Raw genomic sequence first — 11085 nt, forward strand, 5'->3', positions numbered from 1 at the left:
GTCCCGCCCCGCCCTCTGGCTCATCGTTCTCTCTCGACGGCTGCCCTGGCTTTTCCTCCACCCAACACTCCACTTCAATTCGCATCCAGTCTCTTCTTTGCTTCGCCAGCAGATCCTACAAGGTCCCGCTGGCCCCTATCTGCCAGTGACTCCTGATGCATCCCCGCACTGCCTCTGCTAGCTGCTCCGCTCTGCCCCCCTTCGGCCGTTGTCTCTGTGCTCCAACAACCTGGTTATGTTTTGACTTCGATACCCATTCAACGCTGAAGCTCACCCACTCTCTCTACCAATGATGACCTCCCTCTTCACCTCCAGTCCTGTGACCTTCAACCCCACAGCGTCTCACCATCCATCCCTATCAGCAATAAACACACACATCCCAGACAGCTCAGACAGTTATGTTCCAACTGCTTCTGCAGCGGTTCGGCCGTGGATCTAACCAGCTGAGACCCTCTCCTAGATCAGTGAACCAACTGTTCAACTGTTCAAGTCTTCGACTGACGGCCACAATCCAGCCTCGCCGAAGTCCGCCACCCCCCCTCGTTATATGTTGAGTGCTAAACCAGACAGGAAAATGGTCCAATTCACACACTTATCAAGAGAACACATGGTCATCCCTACTGCCTCTGATCTGGCAGACTCACTAAACACAAATGCATCGTTTGTAAATGATGTCTGAGTGTTGGAGTGTACCCCTGGCTAAAAACAAGAACATGTTTTCATCTGGTTTGCTTTATATAAGGAATTTGAAATGATTTCCACTTTTCCTTTTGATACTTAAGTATAATTAGAACCAAATACTTTGACTTTTACTCAAGTATTATTTTACCGGGTACCTTTCTATTAAGGTATCTATACTTTTACTTGCCGCCAGCTCATTACCATTAACATCCTGTCTGCCTGCATCCAGATAATGAGACCAGGTTACGTCTCCATCGCAGTCTCTCCACACTGGGTTTGATTTCTTTTGGCGTTCTTTGGCCTTCTGTGATGTTCCAAGTTCACATCATCTACCTAAATCCCTTCTCAGCATGTCAGACATCGCCATCCTTGACAGGTACCTTCACCATCAAACACAGTAAACGGATCAGTTTGGCAGAATCACACTAGTTTATCTGTTCCAGCTACTATCTACCCTCAGCCCTTATGAACCACTCACCTACTGCCTACAGCCAAGACAATCTCAACATGACTCTCCATCTGAGCCACGATTCATCACCGAATCTGGTTCCATTGCCTTGCCAATGATTCCATTCCATTCTTAGACAAACTATCCTTGTATGGCTATTCTGCTGACCAACTCTCCGGACACTCCTTCCGCATCAGCGATGCATATAAGGAATCTCGACATGACATCCCAGACACCATACAACTCCTTGAACGCTAGTCCTTTTAAACTTATCATTCCTACATCTGCTCTGACATCAATAGCCTACAACATGCTCATTTCTGAGCCTGCATTGACACAAGCAGTCTTTCAGTCTCTGCCTCATTTCACAGACACCATCTACTTCACGCACCGAATCCTACCCAACCAGCCAAGAGGATTGGCTCCCCAGCTGAGCCTAGTTCCTCAGTTTTATTCCTTGCCACCGTTGCTTCTGGTTTCTCTCCTGGGGTCTAAGGTTGGGTCACTCCATGGGCATCTTATCCATATGCCTGTACTACCTCAACAATATCGCAATCGTCCGGAATGGCTCACTTCCTCTCCAGGGTCTGACTAACTTGGAGTTCGCTTTTTGAGGATTGCCATCATCACAGCAGCCTATTTACCACGGCCGGACGATGTCTAGCTGAGACTCCAAGCCTAACTTTAGATTTAACCCCCTGGATCTTTCATCTGCAGCGCTTTGCTTCCGGTCCATTCTCATTCCCCTCCTGAATCTTCATACTCACATCTATTCAATTTTCACAAATATTCCAAACCCATTTAAATGTCTGGTCCTTAAACTCTTATGTCAGTCACTGACAGTCAAACGATTAGCACATGTCAGTTAACATTTTATAGATTGCTAGATAAGTTAGCTGGCTAGACTATCTAAACCTTGTAGTAACCATGTCCGAATTACTAACAGGGCATGCAAGGCATGTGCCCAGGGGCCCTGACCTCAATCCAATCACATTTAGTTTGCGTACACATTTTGTAGATATCGCAGGTGCAGTGTGGAATGCTTATGTTTCTAGCGCCAACAGTAATACCTAACAATACACACATCACAAAAATAAAGAACGATCAAATTAGCAATGTCAGAGTCCGGAATATATACAGTGCCTTCAGAAAGTTATAACCCATTGACTTATTCCACACTTTGTTACAGCCGTGAATTCAAAATGTATTGTATACATTTTTTTACTCACCCATCTACACACAATAGCCCATAATTTACTATAAAAACAAAAAACAGAAATGTAATTGAAGTATTCACACCCATGAGTTGATACATGTTTGAATCCCCTTTGGCAGCGATTACAGCCTTTCTGGGTAACTCTCAAGAGCTTTGCACACCTGGATTGTACAATATTTGCAAACTATTCTTCTTAAAATTCTTCAAGCTCTGTCAAGTTGGTTGATTAATTTCTAATCAGACATTTTCAAGTCATGCCATAGATTTTCATGTCAATCAGTGTATTTTTGGCCTTGTTTTAGGCTATTGTCCTGCTGAAAGGTGAATTAATGTCTGTGTCTGGTGGAAAGTAGACAACCAGATTTTCCTCTAGGATTTTGCCTGTGCTTATCTCTATTCCTTGCCGATGACAAGCATACCCATAACATAATGCAGCCACCACCATCCTTGTTAAATATGAAGAGTGGTACTCCGTGATGTGTTGTGATGGACTTGCCCCAAACAATAACGCTTTGTATTCCGGACATAAACTTAATTCTTTGCCACATTGTTTTGCAGTTATACTTTAGTGCCTTGTTGCAAACAGGCAGTGGTGGAAAAAGTACAAAATTGTCATACTTGAGTTAAAGTATAGATACCTTAATAAAAAGTTACCCAGTAAAATACTACTTGAGTCAAAGTATTTGGTTCTAAATAAACTTAAGTATCAAAAGTAAAACTGTAAATCATTTCAAATTCCTTATATAAAGCAAACCAGATTGCAACATGTTCTTGTTTTAGCCAGGGGTACACTCCAACACTCAGACATCATTTACAAACAATGCATTTGTGTTTAGTGAGTCTGCCAGATCAGAGGCAGTAGGGATGACAACGTGTTATCTTGATAAGTCTGTGAATTGAACCATTTTCCTGTCCTGCACTCAACATGTAACAAGTAGTTTTGGGTGTCAGCGAAAATGTATGGAGTAAAAAGTACATTTTTCTTCAGGAAAGTAGTGAAGTAAAAGTTGTAAAATATAAATGGTAAGGTACAAATACCCCCCAAAAATACTTAAGTAGTACTTTCAAGAATTTTTTCTTGAGTACTTTACACCGCTGCAAACAGGATGCATGTTTTGTAATATTTTAATTCTGTACAGGCTTCCTTTTCACTGTCATTTAGGTTAGTATTGTGGAGTAACTACAATGTTTATCCATCCTCAATTTTCTCCTATCACAGCCATTGAACTCTATAACCGTTTAAAAGTCACTATTGGCCTCATGGTGAAATCCCAGAGTGGTTTCCTTCTCCCGCAACGGCGTTAGAAAGGACACCTGTATCTTTGTAATGACTGGGTGTATTGATACATCATACAAGGTGTAACTTCACCATGCTCAAATGGATATTCAATGCACGTTTTTACTCCTGAACTTATTTAGTCTTGCCATAACAAAGGGGTTGAATACTTATTGACTTTTAAGTTAATTTAAGTTAATCTCTTTATTAATTTGTTACACTATATACACGCACGCACGCACGCACGCACGCACGCACGCACGCACGCACGCACGCACGCACGCACGCACGCACGCACGCACACACGCACACACACACACACACACACACACACACACACACACACACACACACACACACCAAAGTGTATGGACACCCCTATAAATGAGTGGATTTGGCTAATTGCGCCACACCCATTGCTGACAAGTGTATAAAATCGAGCACACAGCCATGCAATCTCAATAGACAAATATTGGCATTAGAATAGCCTTACTGAAGAGCTCAGTGACTTTCAACATGGCACCGTCATGGGATGCTACCTTTCCAACAAGTCAGTTTGTCAAATTTCTCACCTGCTAGAGCTGCGCCGGTCAACTGTAAGTGCTGTTATTGTGAAGTGGAAACATCTAGGAGCACCAACGGCTCAGCTGCGAAGTGGTAGGCCACACAAGCTCACAGAACGGGACCGCCGGAGTATGTAGAAATCATCTGTCCTCGATTGCAACACTCACTACCGAGTTCCAAACTGCCTCTGTAAACAATGTCAGCACAAGAACTGTTTGTCGGGAGCTTCATGAAATGGGTTTCCATGGCTGAGCAACTGCACACAAGCCTAAAATCACCATGCGCAATACCAAGCATTGGCTGGAGTGGTGTAAAGCTCACCGCCATTGGACTCTGGAGTGAATCACGCTTCTGTCAGACGGATCTGGGTTTGGTGGATGCCAGGAGCACGCTACCTGCCCCAAAGCATAGTGCAAACTGTAAAGTTTGGTGTTAGAGGAATAATGCTCTGGGCTGTTTTTCATGGTTTGGGCTCGGTCCCTTAGTTCCAGTAAAGGGACATCTTAATGCTACAGCACACAATGGCATTCTAGACGATTCTGTGCTTCCAACATTGTGGCAACAGTTTGGGGAAGTCCGTTTCCTATTTCAGCATGACAATGCCCCCGTGCACAAAGCGAGGTCCATTCAGAAATGGCTTGTCGAGATCGGTGTGGACGAACATGACTGGCCTGCACAGAGCCCTGACCTCAATCCCATTGAACACCTTTGAGATGAATTGGAACACCGACTGCATGCCAGGCCTAATCGCCCAACATCAGTGCCTGACATCACTAATGCTCTTGTGGCTTAATGGAAGCAAGTCCCCGCAGCAATCTTCCAACATCTTCTCGTGTTGAGGAAACCATCTGGTATTTCTGCTCTATACAAGGAAAGAGGATGTTATATTACTTCTCGCTGTGAAACGATAACACTGATTCATTACTATATGAGCATGGCAGTTAAAAAATTATCTGAGTGAGCTAATTGATTTGATTGAGGGAGAACGATACTATAACATCAGCAATGTGTTAGTCCTTACATATGAGAAAAACATCCTAAAGATGGATTTTCAACTGAGTTTGACCAGTTTATTCGACCTTTATTATGACTTTTGGAATTTTTCGTTCCATGCGCCAAACATTCATGGACACGTGAGCACCATTATGCTAGCCAAAGTTGCTAATTCGACAGAAGAAATGGACATTCTAAAACAAAACAACGATTTATTGTGGAACTAGGACTCCTGGCACTGCATTCTGATGAAAGTTCATCAAAGGTAAGATAATATTTATGATGTTATTTCGTATTTTTGTTGAATATGTTTACTCCAACATGGAGGAGAATGGCTGAGCGCTGTCTCAGATTATTGTATGCTGTGCTTTTTACTAAAGTTATTTTTTAAAATCTAACACAGCGGTTGCATTAAGAACCAGTGTATCTTTAATTATATATCCAACATGTATTTTTCAGCAAAGTTTATGATGAGTTTTTCTGTTAGATTACGTGACTCTCCAAAATTTCTCCGGACAATTTGGAGCATTTTTGCGCATGTTCACAATGTAAAACCAGGATTTGTAGCTATAAATATGCACATTTTCGAACAAAACATAAATGTATTGTATAACATGATGTTATAAGACTGTCATCTGATGAAGTTGTTCAAAGGTTAGTGATTATTTTTATCTCTATTTGTGGGTTTTGTGAAAGCTATCTTTGCGGTGAAAAAATGGCGTTGTGTTTTGGGCTATTGTGGTGAGCTAACATAAATATATGTTGTGTTGTCGCTGTAAAACATTTTAAAAATCGGACATGTTTGCTGGATTCACAAGATGTTTATCTTTCATTTGCTGTACAACATGTATTTTTCATAAATGTTTTATGATGAGTATTTATTTATTTCACGTTGCTCTCTGTAATTATTCTGGCTGTTTTGGTGCCATTTATGATCATGGCACCAATGTAAAACCAGGATTTGTAGCTATAAATATGCACATTTTCGAACAAAACATAAATGTATTGTATAACATGATGTTATAAGACTGTCATCTGATGAAGTTGTTCAAAGGTTAGTGATTAATTTTATCTCTATTTGTGTGTTTTGTGAAAGCTATCTTTGCGGTGAAAAAATGGTGTTGTGTGTTGCGCTATTGTGGTGAGCTAACATAAATATATGTTTTGTTTTCGCTGTAAAACATTTTAAAAATCGGACACATTGGCTGGATTCACAAGATGTGTATCTTTCATTTGCTGTATTGGACTTGTGATTTCATGAAATTATATTATATGATATTCCCTGTGGCGCTAGGCTAGGCTATGCTAGTCAGCGTTTCTGATGAGGAGGATCCCGGATCCGGGAGGGTGGGTCGGAGAATCACATAGAGTTAAAGAGCTTCAATCCATTAACAAATTAGTTGCAGGGTGGTCGGTAACAAGTTGATGGAATCTTTCCATGCTGCAATGCTGACATTAACTAAAGTAATCTCCATTAGAATGATTAATTAGACCCATAGAGTAGTGTAAATCAGTCTGAATATGTGTATAAGATTCCTGGTTCACTGAGTCCAGAGACTAATAAGAGCAAAACATTTTGTTTTGCAGTCAAATAAAAATACCAGCAACAGTGTGTGAAAACCTTGTGAAGACTTACAGAAAACGTTTGACCTCTGTCATTGCCAACAAAGGGTATATAACAAAGTATTGAGATAAACTTTTGTTATTGACCAAATACTTATTTTCCACCATAATTTGCAAATAAATTCATTAAAAATCCTACAATGTGATTTTCTGGATTTCCCTCATTTTGTCTGTCATAGTTGAAGTGTACCTATGATGAAAATTACAGGCCTCTCTCATCTTTTTAAGTGGGAGAACTTGCACAATTGGTGGCTGACTAACTACTTTTTTGCCCCACTGTATCTAAAGCCATCCCTTTCAAATTTGGTGTAGCTTTTTAATTAGAGTTTTTTCGACAGACTGTAGAATATATGTAGAGAGCGGTTCAGAATATTATGGATCAATAAAAGAAAGCCATGTAAATACACTCATGAGCCTATTAGTCTCCTTTTCAGGACCAGTTGGTAGATTTAAAAATATTCTGATCTTGTATAGTATTTAGGGTTAGGAAAATACTGTATTTATGAACAATAACAAAACCCGTCTGGAGAGCCTTTACGCACAAAATATATTGGTGAATCATATATAGTGGTTTGATTCATCCTGGAAGTTGCCATATTCAATTGTTCAAACCATGAAATATTGGAAGGTGAGAAAAGTGTACAATAGGGGTTGAACAGTAGTCTATATAGTAGTCTATAAATCGACCCTAATAGTCCTCACTAATCATGGAACTGTGACTCCAGGTTTAAACTGCTAAATTTGGTCTGCATGCCGTAATGATCACAACATTGTCACTCCTGTTGTACGCGGAACGAGGAAGAACTCAGCTTTGTTTGTTTGGAAAGTTTGTTGTTTAAATGTATATTGGAAAGTTTTGGTAGCTACCTAGCTTCTTATGTTGGATCCCGCAACGCAGTTAGCATCAGTTGCTGGGACTGCTTGTATCTTTCCAGTGATCCTGCTGACCAAGGATGGGTCTGAGGAGCTATTTGGTGTCTCAGCTAGCCTAGCTGCTAGCTAGCTGGACATCAAGCTAGCGAGGTGTTCTTGAATGCAGCCCGCGACGCGTTTAGCCATTGTGGCTGGGACCGTGGATTGTCCCGGGTTTGTGGCTGTCTAGATCCCTGCTGTTTGTTGTTTTCAATTTCCCCGTGACCTGCTTTGTCTGAAACTGCGAGGAGTAACAGCCTAACATATGTTGCTAGCTACCATGACAAAGACCAAAGCCGATAGGAGTACCGTTGAGGACAGTGCCAGTGGTGTCTCTCTATCACACATGAAGGATCTTTTAAATGAACAAAAAGAGACCTATAAGCAGTTGTTACAACAACAAGAAAATAGTTTCAAGTGTTTTATCCAAATACTCGTGGATTCTACTAACAAAGGAATGGGCGACCTGACCAGAGAGGTCCAGGACCTGAAGAACAGTTTGCAGTTCTCCCATTGTCAGCTCGACGAGTTGAAACAGGAAAATGGCAAGATGACAGCAATCTGTAAGTCATTGAGAGAGGACATCAGTTCTGTCTGTGAATCCATGATAACAATGACAGATAAATCAGACTCTCGAGGGACAACCAAGGCGAAACAACATGATTGTGGACGGAATTGTAGAATCTCCACGAGACCTGGATGTAGTCTGAGGACGAAGTGAGGGAAATGATCTCTGAGAAATTGAAAATGAACCACAGGAAGACTGAGGTGGAGCACGCCCACAGGACTGGAAAACCCACCACCGGCCCAGGTGATAGGCCCAGGCCGATAGTGGTTATGTTTATGAGGTTCAAGTACAAGGTAGCTGTTCTGGAAAGAGCCAAGAACTTGAGAGGAATGTATATCTTCCTCAACGAGGACTATCCTGAAGCTGTGCGCCAGAAGAGGAAAGAACTGATCCCAGCCATGAAAGCTGCCAGAGCGCGTGGGGACATTGAGTACATCTACTACAACAGGCTCATTGTCCACACTCCCTCCCAGAAGCCTGGAAGGGTTGAGAGAGCTAAGCCTATGGGTTTGTAGCTTCAACCCCGCAGCACACACACACACACCAATTGCCAATTGATTAATGGACTGCTGAATGTATATTTTCTTCTCTTGCTTTGTCTGCTCTTTTCAATATTATGTCTATCTCTGATAAGCTACCCAGGAAAGGGCTGAAAATAGTCCATATTAATATATGTATTCTTAGAAATAAGGTTCATGAAATCAATAACTTGCTAACATCAGATAACATTCATATATTAGCCATTTCTGAGACTCACAAAGATCATTCATTTGATGATACATCAGTAGCAATACAAGGATATTACATTTATAGAAGAGACAGAAATGCTTATGGGGGAGGAGTTGCTGTATATATTCAGAGCCATATCCCTGTAATGCTTAGAGAAGATCTTATGTCAAGTGTTATTGAAGTGTTATGATTGCAGGTTCACTTGGCACATCTAAAGCCTTTTATTTTGGGGTTTTGCTATAGGCCACCAAGTGCTAACAGTCAGTATCTAAATAATATGTGTGAAATGCTTCAAATCAAATCAAATTTTATTTGTCACATACACATGGTTAGCAGATGTTAATGCGAGTGTAACGAAATGCTTGTGCTTCTAGTTCCGACAATGCAGTAATAACCAACGAGTAATCTAACCTAACAATTCCACAACTACTACCTTATACACACAAGTGTAAAGGGATAAAGAATATGTACATAAAGATATATGAATGAGTGATGGTACAGAACGGCATAGCCAAGATGCAGTAGATGGTATCGGGTACAGTATATACATATGAGATGAGTAATGTAGGGTATGTAAACATAAAAGTGCATAGTTAAATGTTTAAAGTGGCTAGTGATACATGTATTACATAAAGATGGCAAGATGCAGTAGATGATATAGAGTACAGTATATACATATACATTATATTAAGTGGCATTGTTTAAAGTGGCTAGTGATACATTTTTTATCAATTTCCATCAATTTCCATTATTAAAGTGAGCTGGAGTTGAGTCAGTATGTTGGTAGCAGCCACTCGATGTTAGTGGTGGCTGTTTAACAGTCTGATGGCCTTGAGATAGAAGCGTTTTTTCAGTCTCTCGGTCCCTGCTTTGATGCACCTGTACTGACCTCGCCTTCTGGATGATAGCGGGGTGAACAGGCAGTGGCTCGGGTGGTTGTTGTCCTTGATGATCTTTATGGCCTTCCTGTGACATCGGGTGGTGTAGGTGTCCTGGAGGGCAGGTAGTTTGCCCCCAGTGATGCGTTGTGCAGACCTCACTACCCTCTGGAGACCCTTACGGTTGTGGGCGGAGCAGTTGCCGTACCAGGCGGTGATACAGCCCGACAGGATGCTCTCGATTGTGCATCTGTAGAAGTTTGTGAGTGCTTTTGGTGACAAGCCGAATTTCTTCAGGCTCCTGCTGCGCCTTCTTCACAACGCTGTCTGTGTGGGTGGACCAATTCAGTTTGTCCGTGATGTGCACGCCGACGAACTTAAAACTTACTACCCGCTCCACTACTGTCCCGTCGATGTGGATAGGGGGGTGCTCCCTCTGCTGTTTCCTGAAGTCCACAATCATCTCCTTTGTTTTGTTGACGTTGAGTGTGAGGTTATTTTCCTGACACCACACTCCGAGGGCCCTCACCTCCTCCCTGTAGGCCGTCTCGTCGTTGTTGGTAATCAAGCCTACGACTGTAGTGTCGTCCGCAAACTTGATGATTGAGTTGGAGGCGTGCATTGCCACGCAGTCGTGGGTGAACAGGGAGTACAGGAGAGGGCTCAGAACGCACCCTTGTGGGGCCCCAGTGTTGAGGATCAGCGGGGTGGAGATGTTGTTACCTACCCTCACCACCTGGGGGCGGCCCGTCAGGAAGTCCAGTACCCAGTTGCACAGGGCGGGGCCGAGACCCAGGGTCTCGAGCTTGATGACGAGTTTGGAGGGTACTATGGTGTTAAATGCTGAGCTGTAGTCGATGAACAGCATTCTCACATAGGTATTCCTCTTGTCCAGATGGGTTAGGGCAGTGTGCAGTGTGGATGCGATTGCATCGTCTGTGGACCTATTGGGGCGGTAAGCAAATTGGAGTAGGTCTAGGGTGTCAGGTAGGGTGGAGGTGATATGGTCCTTGACTAGTCTCTCAAAGCACTTCATGATGACGGAAGTGAGTGCTACGGGGCGGTAGTCGTTTAGCTCAGTTACCTTAGCTTTCTTGGGAACAGGAACAATGGTGGCCCTCTTGAAGCATGTGGGAACAGCAGACTGGGATAAGGATTGATTGAATATGTCCGTAAACACACCAGCCAGCTGGTCTG

Source organism: Salvelinus namaycush, chromosome 3, assembly GCF_016432855.1.
Source record: "Salvelinus namaycush isolate Seneca chromosome 3, SaNama_1.0, whole genome shotgun sequence".
Taxonomy (NCBI): Eukaryota; Metazoa; Chordata; class Actinopteri; order Salmoniformes; family Salmonidae; genus Salvelinus; species Salvelinus namaycush.